Source organism: Xyrauchen texanus, chromosome 5 (assembly GCF_025860055.1).
Source record: "Xyrauchen texanus isolate HMW12.3.18 chromosome 5, RBS_HiC_50CHRs, whole genome shotgun sequence".
Classification (NCBI taxonomy): Eukaryota; Metazoa; Chordata; class Actinopteri; order Cypriniformes; family Catostomidae; genus Xyrauchen; species Xyrauchen texanus.
The window spans coordinates 37,785,059-37,800,290 of NC_068280.1; positions in this window are offsets into that span (position 1 = coordinate 37,785,059).

Consider the following 15,232-nt stretch of genomic DNA (forward strand, 5'->3'; position numbering starts at 1 on the left):
GGGTCCAGACGGCATTCCGGGCCGTGTCATCAGAGTGTGCGCAAACCAACTGGCTGGTGTTTTTACGGACATTTTCAACCTGTCCCTCTCCCTGTCTGTAGTCCCCACATGCTTCAAAATGTCCACCATTGTGCCTGTAAATAAGCAATCAAACCGATGACCCCCATCATCAGCAAATGCTTTGAGAGGCTAATCAGAGATCACATCTGCTCTGTGCTGTCCACCTCTTTGGACCCATTGCAGTTTGCCTACCGCAACAACCGCACCACTGATGATGCCATTGCATCTACAATACACACTGCTCTCTCACACCTGGAAAAAAGGAACACATATGTGAGAATGCTGTTTGTAGACTACAGCTCAGCATTCAACACCATAGTGCCCTCCAAGCTTGGTGTGAAACTCCGGGCTCTGGGCTTAAACAGCTGGCTGTGCAGCTGGATCCTGGACTTACTGTCAGGCAGACGTCAGGTGGTTAGAATGGGCAGCAACATCTCCTCATCATTGACCCTCAACACTGTGTTCTCAGCCCAATACTGTATTCCCTATACACACATGACTGTGTGGCAACACATAGCTCCAATGCCTTCATTAAGTTTGCTAACGATACGAAGGTGGTAGGTCTGATCACTGACAATGATGAAACAGCCTACAGAGAGGAAGTGCACACTCTGACATGCTGGTAAACGCTCACCGGTAAAAAAAAAACATTGATCAAATCTGCTCCGATATGAAATGTCTCTGAATGAAATACTTGTTTCCGGGTGTCGTGGAGTGACGACCTCCCCCTAATGGAATTTGACATGGGTAATGCTGATTGAGCTGCCAATCAGCGGGACGCACGGAACTATATATAGGGGCTGTGTTCTAACCGGAATTGTTTCCGAATGCGTCCGGTGTTTGTGGTGCACATCATTGCAAGGGAGCTCAGGCTGATTACGCGTGCCATTCACTAGAGAGCCAAGTGCTGATTATACACGCTATTTGCTAGAGAGCTGAGTGTTGATTCTATAATCTGCACTTGGAGAGGATTTGCGAATTGGCCGGTAGGTGCTAGTTCCTCTTCCTTGTTGGTACTGCTGTGAGAGCACTAGCAGCATTGCTGACTAGTATTTTAGAACATTCGGGGTGTGTTCACCCTCTGGGTGTTTCTACACCAAGAGCGGATTGCATTATTTGTGCCAATATGGTTGTTGTGACTGATGCTTGTTCGACTCAGAGAAAGCCTCTCTTCTGGTATGTATGTGCTAGTGAGTGTTTAGTGAGGGGTTTTAAAGTAATATGCATGTATTTAATAACTTTGTTGTTACAGGCGGACTGGTCACATTTATGCACTGAAAACTTTTCCTGCTAACAGGGCTACGTAAGAAGGTGTCTTCCGTCCGAGACACTGATGTTGCTGCTTTTGTGTTTGTTAACTGCAGTTTTGCTTTTGTTTTGATTTTGTGTTTGTTTTGTGTGTTTGTGTTTCTTTTCTGTTGGTTTGTTTCTGTTTATTTACTTTTCTTATTGCCGTTGGGCTCGCTGCATTGTTTGGGTTTTTATTTATTTTATTTGTGAAATGTACTCCATCTGGATGTGTGGAATCTGTGTTGTTTTATGTGTATGCCTCTTGATCAGATTATGTGTGTTTTTGTGCGATTTTCCTCATTACTGCAATAGGAAAAATTGTTTTATTACATTTTTATGTAAAAAAAAATGTATTTCCTTGTTCTGTTTTCATTTTCCTTTATTGATATTGGCTGGGATTATGCCCTTAATGAGTGGTATTGTGATTATGTTAGTGTGTATCTTTGGTGTTTATTTCAATTTGTTTTCTTTAAATCTTTTTTTCCTTTTCTTTTCCCCCCTTTTTAAATTAATTGTGTAGGTGTATGGCTGTGAACTGAATTTGTTGTCTTTATTCAAAGGAGCTGATGACCTCCATCAGGGGGGCCTGATTTGGGTTACAGGTTTTTTTCTTCACGTGTTCCATGCTCCTGATATTATAGTGTGCGTGTGTGCACGTGTGTGGGGTGATAATTTTAAAAATTATTATTTGAACCCTGCTGGGGATCAGCTCGTTTGTTGATGTATTGTTTGTACTCAGATTACCACGGTATGTGTTTGTGAATTGTGCATTTACCTGTGCAGAATTAAGTCTAAGTACTCTGTCAATTAATGATTATAGACTGATGGACCTCTTTAAAATGTGTTTAGCGATGTGCAATCACATATAATTGATAAATAGAATCTTTAATTTTGTATGATCCAGCTAATTCTACTAAGAACGGTAACTATAAGGTTTAACTTGATAAAATACAATGATGTGTAAAACCAATATGAGTTTGTAACCAGGGATTTTCTTGTTTTGTTACCTACACATATAACATCCAAAAACAATCTCATGTTTAGTATGTAAGCGTTCTTTTGTGTATGAATTAAAATCTGGTGGAAATTAATATCATGTCTCTTGTACCATTCTCAAGATATAAAAGCTCATGATTAAATATGCACTATTTTTTAGCGGGACATTTTTAAGGGTCTGAAACAAAATACCATATCTCAACTGTCGGAAAAGGCAGCCCAGTTGACCATGTGACTCTGAAAAGTCACTTCTGATTGGCACAGGACACCTTTGAGGGATGCGGCCAATCTCAGTTCAAACAGTTCCAAAAATGAAGAACGCTGCCTCTTCAACTGCTCTTGCTCTCTTGTTTCTTCATCTCGTCTCTTCGGTTCTTCGCTCTTCTGCCTGCACTTGCCCATGTGAGATCCACATGAGCTCGGGACTCGATGTCCCGAGAAGGAGTGTGAAGGCCTCGCTTCACAGCTACACATCAGTCATACAGACAATAAATTCGATCACAAAGAGATCAAAACATCGACGAAACGAACTTTCTACCAAGAACCGAGCCTTTCAAAGAACGCATGGAAACACCACAAAGATAAGCAAGAACATCTCCAATATTGTGCTCAAAGTGCTGGTGTATTAATCAAATAATTTGGGCAATCCGATGTAGCAAATTGATGTAGACTCAAAGAAGGATGAAATGGTTCTTAAGGTATTGTCATCAGACACCGTAGAGTTCATCTTCACTGTACTGATCAGTTATTTCACATTCTGTCACTTTTCACCAACCTGTCTCATGTATATACAGTATGTGTTAGATTAAATTTATGTTTAGAATAGCAATAAAGTTTGTTTGTGTTCAGAGACAATTTGACTATGGTATATTTTGATAAATAATCTTATCCCAGTTTCTGAAAGATTTCACTTCTAAGCTGTACCTAAATACATGTGATATTATTTTCAATAAGCCATGAGAATAATATCACTCTAATAAGTGAATTAATCATAATTCAGTTAAATAAAGTAAAAATTAGTAAAGCTAATTCCTTACAGTAGAAATTGTGAGCTGATACAACTAGACGTTTTATTAAGATTTCAATGGAGGAGAATCTATTAAGACAAATAATCTAGTTATTTGTTATTTATCTAATTTATAATGGTTGTCGAACTCGACTAATTCCATTATACATTTCATTACCTAAAATGGCTTTTCCGTGGAAGAAGGAAAGCCACCACTGCAACGTTGCCATGGTCATATTCTTGCAATGAAAACATGAACCATCCATAAACGTTGTCTCAGTGTGATCGCTGACCAGACATGTGAGACAGCGTCCGTGGCTGTCGGCAATGGAGAGATAGCGACCGCATCCAGGAATCACACAAAGACGGAAAGGCATCTTTATAAAGACGCATCTTTAAAAAGACGCTCGATGTCAATGTGTATGCTCTAATAGAGAAAATATACTCTTTACACTCTATTAGCACTGTCGAAGCGCCCAAGGGACAAAATCTGCACTCGACGTGCAAAAGGAGAGAATGCTGCTGGAAATGTGCAGTATATCCAACAGCATATGCCTCTTAAGAGGTGAATAGAACAGCAGTAGTATTCAGCTCGCTGATACCACAACCGCTTGGCTCCGAAGAAAAATTCTAATTCCACTCGCCAATTCTCATTGGCCTTTTCTCAAAGAATGGGAGGTGATCGGGGCTCTCAAGAGCGACCCCTAGTGTCACTACATCGACACAACATTGAGTGAGTGACAGAAGGGGAACTTGCATACGTGCAAACTCACGCTTTTTAGATTAAATCTAAGTGACACAAACAACCCATAAAAGCACAATCCTTTCAAATTTAAAGTTTGTATGAGATGTTTATGGCAGTAGTGAACCAAACCCCCATTTAAGCCTAGCCGTCCATTCAGTATTGACTTAGGTAACGTTGTCAGGCTGTGCGGTCTGTGCTGTGTGGTCAGTGCTGTGGTCAACATCCAATATGATATTGCGAGAAATTAACTTTTTTAATTTAATTTCTAAGTTTTTTTACTAAGGCTGTAGTTGCTGAGATATGTAGCTTTACACACCGCCAGTGATGGGAGCTCGTTTTTTTACAAATTGTACAAATGTCTTGGGTTGTACATTTACATGGGGTTTTCAATTCTCACTGACTCCCATCGTCATTGGGGAACCAAGTCAATTCAGGGCCTGTGGGCGAGGGGATTTATGTCGCGTGACCACTACAAGACTCTTTTAGCAGCTCTACAACTTGTAGACCCTACCACAGAGGATAATCAGGATTGCCTTAGGAAGTTGCATTATCTTATGGACCACCTCAAACAAAAATGCCATCAGCTCTTTCAGCCTAACCAAAATCTTGCAATAGATGAACGTATGGTGGGGCTCGGTGGGGTTTTAAATGATGGGTAACTGCAACATCAGACTCGGGGTATACTCTCAACTTTAATGTTTACACAGGTAGTCGTAATGGGCGAGTCACTGACTTGGCCACCAAAGTAGTAGAATCATTACTGCAGCCATTCAAAGACCAGGGCCACAATGTTTGGTTTGACAACTTGTACACGTCCTTAGCTCTTATGGTTAAGTTGTTAGAAATGGGAACTAATGCCTTTGGGACATGCAGGGTGAATCGTAAACTGTTTCCTGCAGAATTTAAAGACATCAGAAGATGGGAATGCAAGACTGCTTGTGGGGATATGAGGTGGTGTAGGATTGAGGGGAATATACTTGTAATTCAGTGGAACATGTGCAGTTACATGCCTCTCCAATTTCCACAATGCAAATGGCTCAATCAAAATGACTAGGTTTGTAAAAAATTATGGTGACTAGACAAAAGAAGTAGCCACCCAGCCCACTGTCATCAGCGATTATAACAAAAACATGGGCGGTGTTTTTTTACAAATTATAAGTGGCGGAAGAATCTTTTTTCCCACTTCATAGACATTGCCGTCATCAATAGTTTCATATTGTTTAAGTAATGACAACACATTCATGAAGAACCAGGGGATGAGTGTAGACCGGTGAAATTAATCCAGATAGATTTCAGAGAAAACATGGCTCGTCAGCTAGGAGGTATCGATTTTCATGCAAGTTTCCCTTTGCTTACACTAAAGCCTGTAGTGCCTTCTTCATCATCCCTCCACACAGCCCATGTCCCTAAATTTGAAGAGTCCTCTAAGAGATGTCAGCTATGCTATTGGAAAAGTAGGACTTAAAATTTAACTAAAGTAGCTTGTTGGGCACCGAAATGTAATGGCAAAAGACTTTGCTTGGTTTACGATAGGAACTCTTTTCAGTCTTGGCACTCACTTGGAGTGTGACCAGTTTCGTGAAGAGGCCTAGGTTGGGCTGTGTTTACTGGTGTTGTTGTCCTCCCCCTCCCCCTCCCCTCTTTTCGCCCTCTCTTCACTCCACAGTTATTGCAGTTGTTGAGTATTTATGAATTTATATATATTTTCTTATTTCACTGTTTATTAAAAATGAATTTACTGTAGATAATTTTATATTTTGCTGTGTAATTTGTGTGTAATTCTAATGTTCAAATTAAAGTGTGTGTTTTATTGAACACATAAAATGTATATTTCGGTGTTTGTGTCATTCAATTTCAGATGAAATCTCAATTTATTATTACAGGTGCTCAAAAGGAGTATTTGAGGAGTGGTCATGTGAAATGTATCTTAACATTCTAAATGTTTGTTTTATTCCATTTTCCAACTAATCACTAGAATGGTCATAACTTTTAAACAATAGATTATATTTATAATCTGCCTGATATTCTACATTGCCCACAGCATTAGGTATATTTCATACACTCTGTTTCCCTCTAGCTAAAATGGTTGAAAATGCAGTTGTCTGACTGGTGGCCGGAGAAGATTTTTGTAAGAATTTCTGTGTGAAATCCTATTGATAAAGGATTAGCCTTAAATAATCATACATATATAAATATATAATTTGAAATCCCTAGTTCTTCTCTTCAATAAGGTATATACAGTTCAGGTTTGTGATTTAACATGAATGTAATATGAATATGGATATGAATATCATATTCTGGCAGAGAATGGAATTTTTGATATTTTGGATAGCAGGTTTTTACCATGGATTTAACAAATACAAATTTTGTCCAATACTGTGTGTATTAGACAAAATCATTTTAATGATCCCAAAACAAATACAAATTATTTAATTTACGAATTAAACTGCCTTCGTTTAAGATTTTTATTTTCTAATGTACAATCATTTATAGCTTTTTTCTCTGCGCAAGAATGCAGCAAGAAATGTTGGAAAATGTTATCCGCAACCACTAATCCAGAGTCAGTTTTTTACTTTTCACTTATCGTTAAGGTGTGGAATTGCTTTGGGAAACTAACTAGCAGTTATCGAGCACTTTATCCTGAATCAGAACGCAACAGGTGGTCAATTAAGTGAGATATTTCTGCCATGAAATTCTCAATGCGAGAGCGGAAATCTTTACCAATCAAATGCTCAGTTGTGTAATGGAGGCATGAAAGCAGAATGTTGCATCTGCAAATTAAAACCCACTGACCTGCAAGATCATACTTGTTTTTTAGATTTGATGTATGGATTTTTTGTGTTCAACGGGATTCAAGGTAATGTGCTTTGCCAATATACAGTATTATTAAGCTTAAAAAAAAAGTTGAAACCTTCAACTGAGGGTGCTCTAATGTTCGCAACCCCCCAGAATGGGGCCTGCATCTAGCTGGCAGCTGCACTGACATGAATGAAAAACAACAATATACATTACTATCTACTAATCTATTAATTTATTATTGAATGATAGTGTAGCCTACTAGCTCAACTTTTGCTGCACTACCATGTTCCCATGGCACATTCTTGTGCTTTCCGGCAATGTGATGCATTCCAAAAATAATATTTGCTAATTCTCACAGTCTCTCCACACTCCCTTTTGATTTCCTCATTCTTAACTTTGATTTATACTTTGCATTTATGTAGGCTATAAGGTTTGCAACTTCACTAAAACAATATTTGAACTCCCTCAGGCCTATTGCTTATTTTGCAGGTTCCCAAACCAGCATATCACAAATCGCATTCTGGGTTGAGGGAGCAGCACTGAGTGGCCTGAGCAAGCAGAGTGGAATCTTCAAAAAGGGGCTCTCCGCTCAGATGGAATTATCATCGCTCCGCTGACATGCTCTGAACTGGGGCCAGTTTGAAAACACAATAAAAAAAATAAAAACACTCTGTGATTGTGGTCGATAAGGAGGACACGGGAGACAGGTTGCTCCACTCACTGGTAAGGATTTTAATGACCACACTTCAGTGCTCACAGCGTCACAATAATAAACTCTTCAGCTTCACAATAATAATCTCTTCAGCTTCACAATAATAACTTTCTGAACCCAGGCTCTCTCACATCCGTCTGCTGGTTGTGAGGCTGCTTTTATGCCGCTCTCCCCATGCTCATTGGAATTAGAAACAGGTGTTTTAGCTCAGGTGTAAGCGCCCATACTGCTTTCTCTCTCTCCAGATGGGCGCTTGACCACACCCCCACTGCCACATACCTCCACTGCCCGACTCAGGCTGGGGGGTCATCTGGCCTCCCTACCACCCCCTGCCCCCCATTTCTGGAAAGGTAGTCCGTGAAAGCCATCTGCACCTCTGGTCTATGGATCACCTTGAATTTAAATGGCTGGAGAGCCAGATACCACCGAGTGATCCACGTGTTGGTATCCTTCATGCGAGTGTGGTGTGATCCGAGCAGAGGGTGAAGGCCCATCCCAGCAGGTAGTACCGGAGAGTGAGGACCGCCCAGGAGAAGGCTGTTTTTTTTGCTGTAAATTGGTGTCAAGGGGATCTGCCAATATCCCTTTGTCAAATCCAATGTTGAATAAAATCGAGCAGTACCTAACCGATCGAGCAACTCATTAATGCAGGGCATCAGGTACGCATCAAATTTAAACACTGCGTTGACTTCTCTATAATCCATACAGAACCGTACAGACCCGTCGCTCATGGGAAATAGAACAACCAGGCTGGACCAATCGCTGTGGGATTCCTCTATTACCCCCTCTTTACTCATAATTTACCTCATAATCGAGATCCCCACTCGTCGTGTGACCTCAAAGGGTCCTTGCCACTTGGTGAGTAATTTAGAGCTCAATGTGTGGAGTAATACGAGTACCTTATCTCCTGGCGCAAATTCACGCAGCCGAGCTCCCATTATACAGTCGGCTCTGTCGTTCTTGAGCTTGGAGCAAATTCTCCTTTGTTTGTTGCCCCAAGGTGTGGAGATTTGCTCTAAGATCAAGAACGTACTGGACTTAATTTTTGCTATCTGTAGGTCCCTCTTCCCAAGCTTCACGGGATGAAGTCAAGAACCCTATGTGGCCGTCGCCCATACAGCAGCTTGAATGGGGAAATCCCTGTGGAGGCTTGCGGGACCTCTCATAATGCAAATAACAGGGGGTCGAGCCATTTATTCCAATTTCTGGCATCTCTGTGCACAAACTTAAATATCATGATCTTAAGGGTTTTATTAAATCGCTCGACCAGGCCATCTGTTTGTGGATGGTAAACGCTGGTGCGGATTGACTTAATGCCCAATAATTCGTACAGCTCGCGTAGTGTCCGTAACATAAAAGTGGTGCTCTGATTGGTAAAGATTTCTTTCAGAATCCCCACCCGGTAGATTATTTTGAAGAGTGCCTCCGCAACACAGCATGCTGAGATGTTGTGCAAAGGCACTGCTTCCAGATATCGCATTGCATAATCCACTAGGACTAATACAAAGCAATGTCCGCTTACTGTCCGCTCTAATGGCCCGACGAGGTCCATGCCAATTTTCTCGAAGGGGACTTCGATCTATTAAGAGGTTCAGTTTCTTTCTTTCCCCTAGGTGACAAACCATTGGATTATAGTGAGCCACCTGGAACACCATTTCCGGGCGGCTCCACGGTATTAAGAGCTGGATTGTATCTTCTTTTGTTTGAGCATCCTGCATCACTCTAACAACCACTCGTTTCACATAAAAAAATAGGGATATGAAAGTGCAACATTCGGTCGGAGTTGTTGACCATCAATCACCCTCACTTGGTCGAAGGCCTGCTTGAGGGTTCTCACGACTGCTCCATAGGGAAATCCCCTTTGGGAAATCCCCCAAGGATGGGAGGGGCTGTAGCCTCTCCCCCCTCATGTCATCTTGACGCGGAGCTGACAAAGACGGCCATGGCTCCACCTCCCCCGCCAGAGTATCGCACACTTCACATCTCACTACTTTTATGCAAGACCCATCTGCACATATTCACTTTAATGCATTTTTTGTTCCCCGAAATTTAATTGCAAGGGTCACCACAGGGTATTTGTGAATATCCCATGCACACACTTCACCCTCAACATTTTAGCTGTGCTCAATGCCCCATGTTGAACCAAGCATTGGTGGATAGTGGTTTGATTACAACCTTGATACTTACCGGTATCCGGAACGCTATGGCTCGGTCAGGGACAACCTGCAGGGTACTGGGGATCCAGACCACTGTCCCCAGCTCCATCACGGGGCATTGATCGTGGAAGTATGCCGGATTGCCGCCTGAAACCAGGCTCTTTCACATTCATCTGCTGGTTGTTTGGCTGATTTTATGCCGCTCTCCCCATGCTCACTGGAATTAGAAAGAGGTGTTAGGAATAATTTAGCTAAGGTGTAAGCGCCCTTACTGCTTTCTCTCTCTCCGGACAGGTGCTTGAACACGCCCCCGCTGCCACACTCACAGTACAGTATAAACATATACACAATTATCATTAAGTATGTCTGGATCTCATTCAAATAGAGAGGAATGGTAAACAAATATATTGTAGATTCATACCAAACCAAGTTTTTAACTTTGCAATAGATTCTATTAAATAGACACTGTTTGTGATGTTACTTTTAGAAGTAGAACAGATATTGTGTTACCACATCATAATCAAGTTACGTCATTACCTTTTATGGGAATTATGATATTTGTTGCAAAAGTTATAACATTTTGTTTGAACATCCCAACCAGCCATACACAGCAATATTTGCTCAGTAAATGGCATGAGCTTGGGATAGGACTATCTGTTTTGCAATTCTATTTGGTATATTACACAAAATTATAATTTAGTGTAGTTTGTCTCACCAACATAATGTGCATGCAACTACTATACCCCTATATATATTATATATATATATATATATATATATATATATATATATATATATATATATATATATATATACTGTATATATATATATATATATGTTAAGCCACTGGCAATCTAGACTTAGTTTAGACTTAATTTATTAGAATTCTAGATTTGTTGCATTGCACCCCACCCTTGCAGTGAACACATGGTGTCATTTAAACTGCCAGTGCTAACTCCCAACACTATTAACAGATGAGGTTATTCTCTTTATTACAGGGCTACAGTGGTGTATGGGTATTTCAAGTATTAGTGCAATAATATTCCACGAATTGTGGAAAAAGTTGAGGAGATTCACTTTGTCTGAGAAAGTTAGACAATAAGTGAAAGTCTGAGGAAGTCAATTTCCAAAAACCTTACAAAACATTCTAATACCAAATGTGCTAAGTTCCACTCTAATTGTTTGTGTTCTTCAACATTTTATGAGTTTCAAATCCTCTGCATCACTTTGTTCTCCACTGGCTGCAGGTAATGGACTTTACTCCCCAACCAATTAGTCATGTCGTTTTCACATTTATAGGATCTGTAGAGAGCCTCTAGCTTGAATATTTCTCTATGTTATTGATCTGAAAACATTATGAGTTCCACTTCATATTGCATGTCTTTAATATCCATGCAAATTATGAAAAACATTGGTGACTACAGTGAAACTATCCAGTTCGCACTTACAAAGGTAAACTATTCAAACCCTACGTCTAGTAAAAATACTATTACTACGGACAAAAACATAGCCTGCAATGGGTTTCATCATTAAATCCCATCTTAGACAACCTGCAACAACCCCAGCCACATTTCCAGATATGTGGATGACACCTAGGTACAGACCAAAGTGCAGAAATGCAAGCCTTCACTAAACACCACTTAAATCCAGAAGCTCCCCACTCTGGGTATTTGTTAAGGTCAGTAATTACACTGGAAAACCAAGGACAATAGCCTTAAAATATTAGATAACTCTGGAGGATGTGAGACAAATATAATGTCACACTATATTTTAAAAACATGCAAAAGCTGGGAGCACTTTGTGTGATTTTTAGTCTTTTAAGATTGAACAATAGGACCCCGCAAGATATTGGTTAAAAGTAAAGGTAGACTGTGTGACATCAACAGTCTTCTGTCAGACCATTTAGTAGTAGTCACTGAGCACTTTAATAGGAACACCTGTTCATCTACTTATTCATGCGATTATCTAATCAGCCAATCATGGCAGCAGTGCAATGTATAAAATAATTTAGATACGGGTCAAGAGCTTGAGCTAATGTTCCCATCAACCATCTGAATGAGGAAAAAAAACATTCTCAGTGATTTCGACCATGGCAGAATTGTTGGTGCCAGATGGGCTGGTTTGAGTATTTCTGTAACTGCTGTTCTCTTGGGATTTTCATGCACAACACTCAGAATGATGCCAAAAACATCCAGTGAGCGGCAGTTCTGCAAATGGAAACACCTGAATGATGAGCGAGGTCAAGGGAGAATGGCCAGACTGGACTGAGCTGATAGAAAGGCTAGAAGTCTCAGAATACACTTCGAACCTTGAGGCAGATGGCGGATGGATTAAAACCATAGTGTTCATAATAAAGTGCTCAGTAAGTGTAAATTTTGACACGAAAAGAAAATGGTACAAACCTAAGCATGCTTAATACTTGCAATGATTAGAAAAGTGAGTGTGTCTTGTGGCTATCAAATGAGAGAATTTGTGGACATCTTGTATTTCAAAGCTAATTTATGTTCAATAGTATGAACATCAAGTGAAGGGAATGCTAAATAATTTGATTTCCCCTTTTGTCGCTCTCTCCACGTTGTGTCGGAGCAGCGACACTAGGGGTCTCTCTTGAGCACCGATATATACCTCTGTTCTATGAAAAAAGGCCAATGAGAAGTTGGCAGACGGTATTTGCATATCCCGCCAACGGACATACAGGTATTTAGGTGGGGCAAATACAGGAGTTCATTCAGAAAATTTCTTCGGAGCCGATGGTCATGCATGCAGTCTGCTGCTAGTCACACACCAGTTCCTGTTTAATCCTCTGACACGCTCTGCATGCTGTTGGATCTGATGGCGCATAACAGCGGCTTTCTCCTTCCTTGCACGGCTGTGCATTGTTGCCCCTGGGCGCTTCGACAGCGCAGACAACTCAAAAGAGTTATTCTAAAAGAGTAATTTCACTCTAAAAAGAGCAAAACACAGGGGCTTTGAACGTCCTTCTCAGGACGCGTCTTTTTAAAGACGTTTTTTCCGCCACTGTGTAGTAAATCAATGCAGTTCATTTCTCCCCACCTCTGACGGTCATAAAATATGCCTCGCGTACCTGGGTTGCGATCACACACAGGCAGCGTTTTTATGAATGGTCTATGTTTTCATTACAAGAACATAGCCATGACAGCATTGCGGTCGTGGCTTTTTCTTGTAGTGAGAGACAGCGACTTCAGCCGCGCCTCGCCTCCTTCCTACGCGATTGAGGCAGGCGCCGCCGGCAATGAAGACGATCTGGGGACAATGACGGGCTCCGTTTCGCGGGGTGAACACCCTCGAAACCCCCCGCCTCCCCGGCACGCTTGCTTGTTTCCTTCCAAGCTCAGGATGAGCATTCTCTCCAATGGGTTATGTTTTCAGTGTGAGAACATAACCGCGTTGCGATCTCTGCTTTCTCTTGTAGTGAGAGAAGGCCACTTCAGCCGCCCCCCGCGCCTCGCCTCCTTCCTACGGGATTGGGGCAGGCACCGCAGGCGATGAAGACGATCTGGGGAGAATAACGGGATGCTTTCGCCGGGTAAATCCCATCGAAACCTCCCACCTCCCGGCACGCTTGACTGCTTCCCCCGAGCTCGGGATTAGTGCTGTCCGCTTAACGGCCTACCGTCCGGTCCCTCGAGCTCCCCGGCATTGGATGACGTCATCACCGCTGCATCGGAGAGCGTAACAGCGGCGTCTGACGTGGATAACTCGCCTGGGCCGCCACCTTCGGGTCTGCTGCCCAGTCTGAGCCTGACGCACGGAGGTCCGCTATGCTTCCCCGGGCTTAATTGGTTCCACGTGCATGTGCGCCGCTCACAACCGCGCCCCCCCCGGTTCCTTCCCGAACGTGCATGACGAGCTGAGCAAGCCCAGCTTCCTCGCTCCTCCGCTCTCGCTACCCTCGGTGGTAGAACGGTCCCAGACCACTCCCCCCTGCACGCCATGGCCCTCTCCTGCAAATCCACCGGGCCAAGGCACTTCAAATTCTGCACTTGGGTAGTCCTGTTCTTGACGTGCCGCAGGAACTGCACTTGAACAGGCGATGGCCACCCCCGTGGTCCAGAAACGCAACACATGGACAGGATCTGGTCGCAGTACAGGAGGCAGACAAAGCACGCTTTCTCAAAACGCTCCTGTCTCCCGGCTCCGTCCATTCGGAGACACCACTTGACGACTCCGCTCAGCAGTCCTCAGTGGTGAAGAAACAGACGGAGGCTATTTCACACATCTTGCCCTGCCGCAAACCTGCCGCCAGGGGCCATGCCCTGTCTGCTTGCCGAGGGTGTCCTCCTGCGGCTTTCAAGAATGAAAGAAAGTGGTGCTCCACCTCAACTAACAAAAGAGAGTGGGCCCAGCTCTCAGCCCTAGCATCGAGCTCCCCGCAGAAGTTGGACGCCCCTTGTCTCACCCGGAAGGCTCCCAGGCACTCCTGAGATGACTGACCCAGAGACCGAGACGGTAGCTCCGGAGCTGGTAAGACCGCTCCGTTCCCCGGTGGAGGGCCGGGAGGAGAATGTTTTTGTTAAATTCATTACATTCTCAATAATAGAGCTATTTCCTTTTGTCTCTGGGTCATCTGGCCCGCAAATGCCATTCTCACGGCACTCTACCACCAGATCTCAACAGTCCCGGCTCCCTGAACGCGGTACCTCCGCCCTCAGCCCCACGACTGTTCCCCGGCCGGCCAGTTCTGATGAGTCCAGAGGATGCCAACATCAGACCTCCTCCTCAGTCACGAACCCGCCCCCTGCCGGGTGCGCGGAGCAAGGTAAGTGCTTCGAGTTTGTTCTCAGCACCAAAGCCTCGGGACACACCACTACCTCCCGACGCCATATTACCTGTTCCGCCCCGCTGCGAAGCCCCACCGGGTATGTCTAAAATACTCGTCCCCTTGGTGCCCCTAGCACGGAGTTTAGAGGCGTGGCTTTCACTGCCCAAACCGTCACGCTGGCTGCACCGGACCTTTCGACTCGGTTACGCAAATCAGTTTGACAGGCCTCCGCCCCCCTTCGCGGGCATCCGTCTTTCCGCAGTATACGTCGAACATGCCAAATCCCTGCGCAAGGAGATCGCCTATCTTTTACTCAAAGATGCGATAGAGCCTGTCCCTCCAACCGAAATGAAGAAGGGTTTCTACAAAGCCCTTACTTCATTGTACCCAAGAAAGGCTCAAGTCGCTGCGTGCCACTCACATTCCCAGCAACCTCAATGTGATAGCGGACATGCTGTCAAGACAACGCTTGCCCAGTGGGGAGCAAGTGGTGCACAGGTGCTGTTTAAGGTCAGGGAGGATGAGGAGCAAGTTACCTTGGTGGCCCCCTATTGGCCAACTCGGACTTGTTTCTCGGATCTCACGCTTCTCACGACTGGCGAATTCCACTGAGAAAGGACGTTCTTTGTCAGGGATGGGGCACGCTCTGGCACCCGCACCCAGACCTCTGGAACCTCCACGTCTG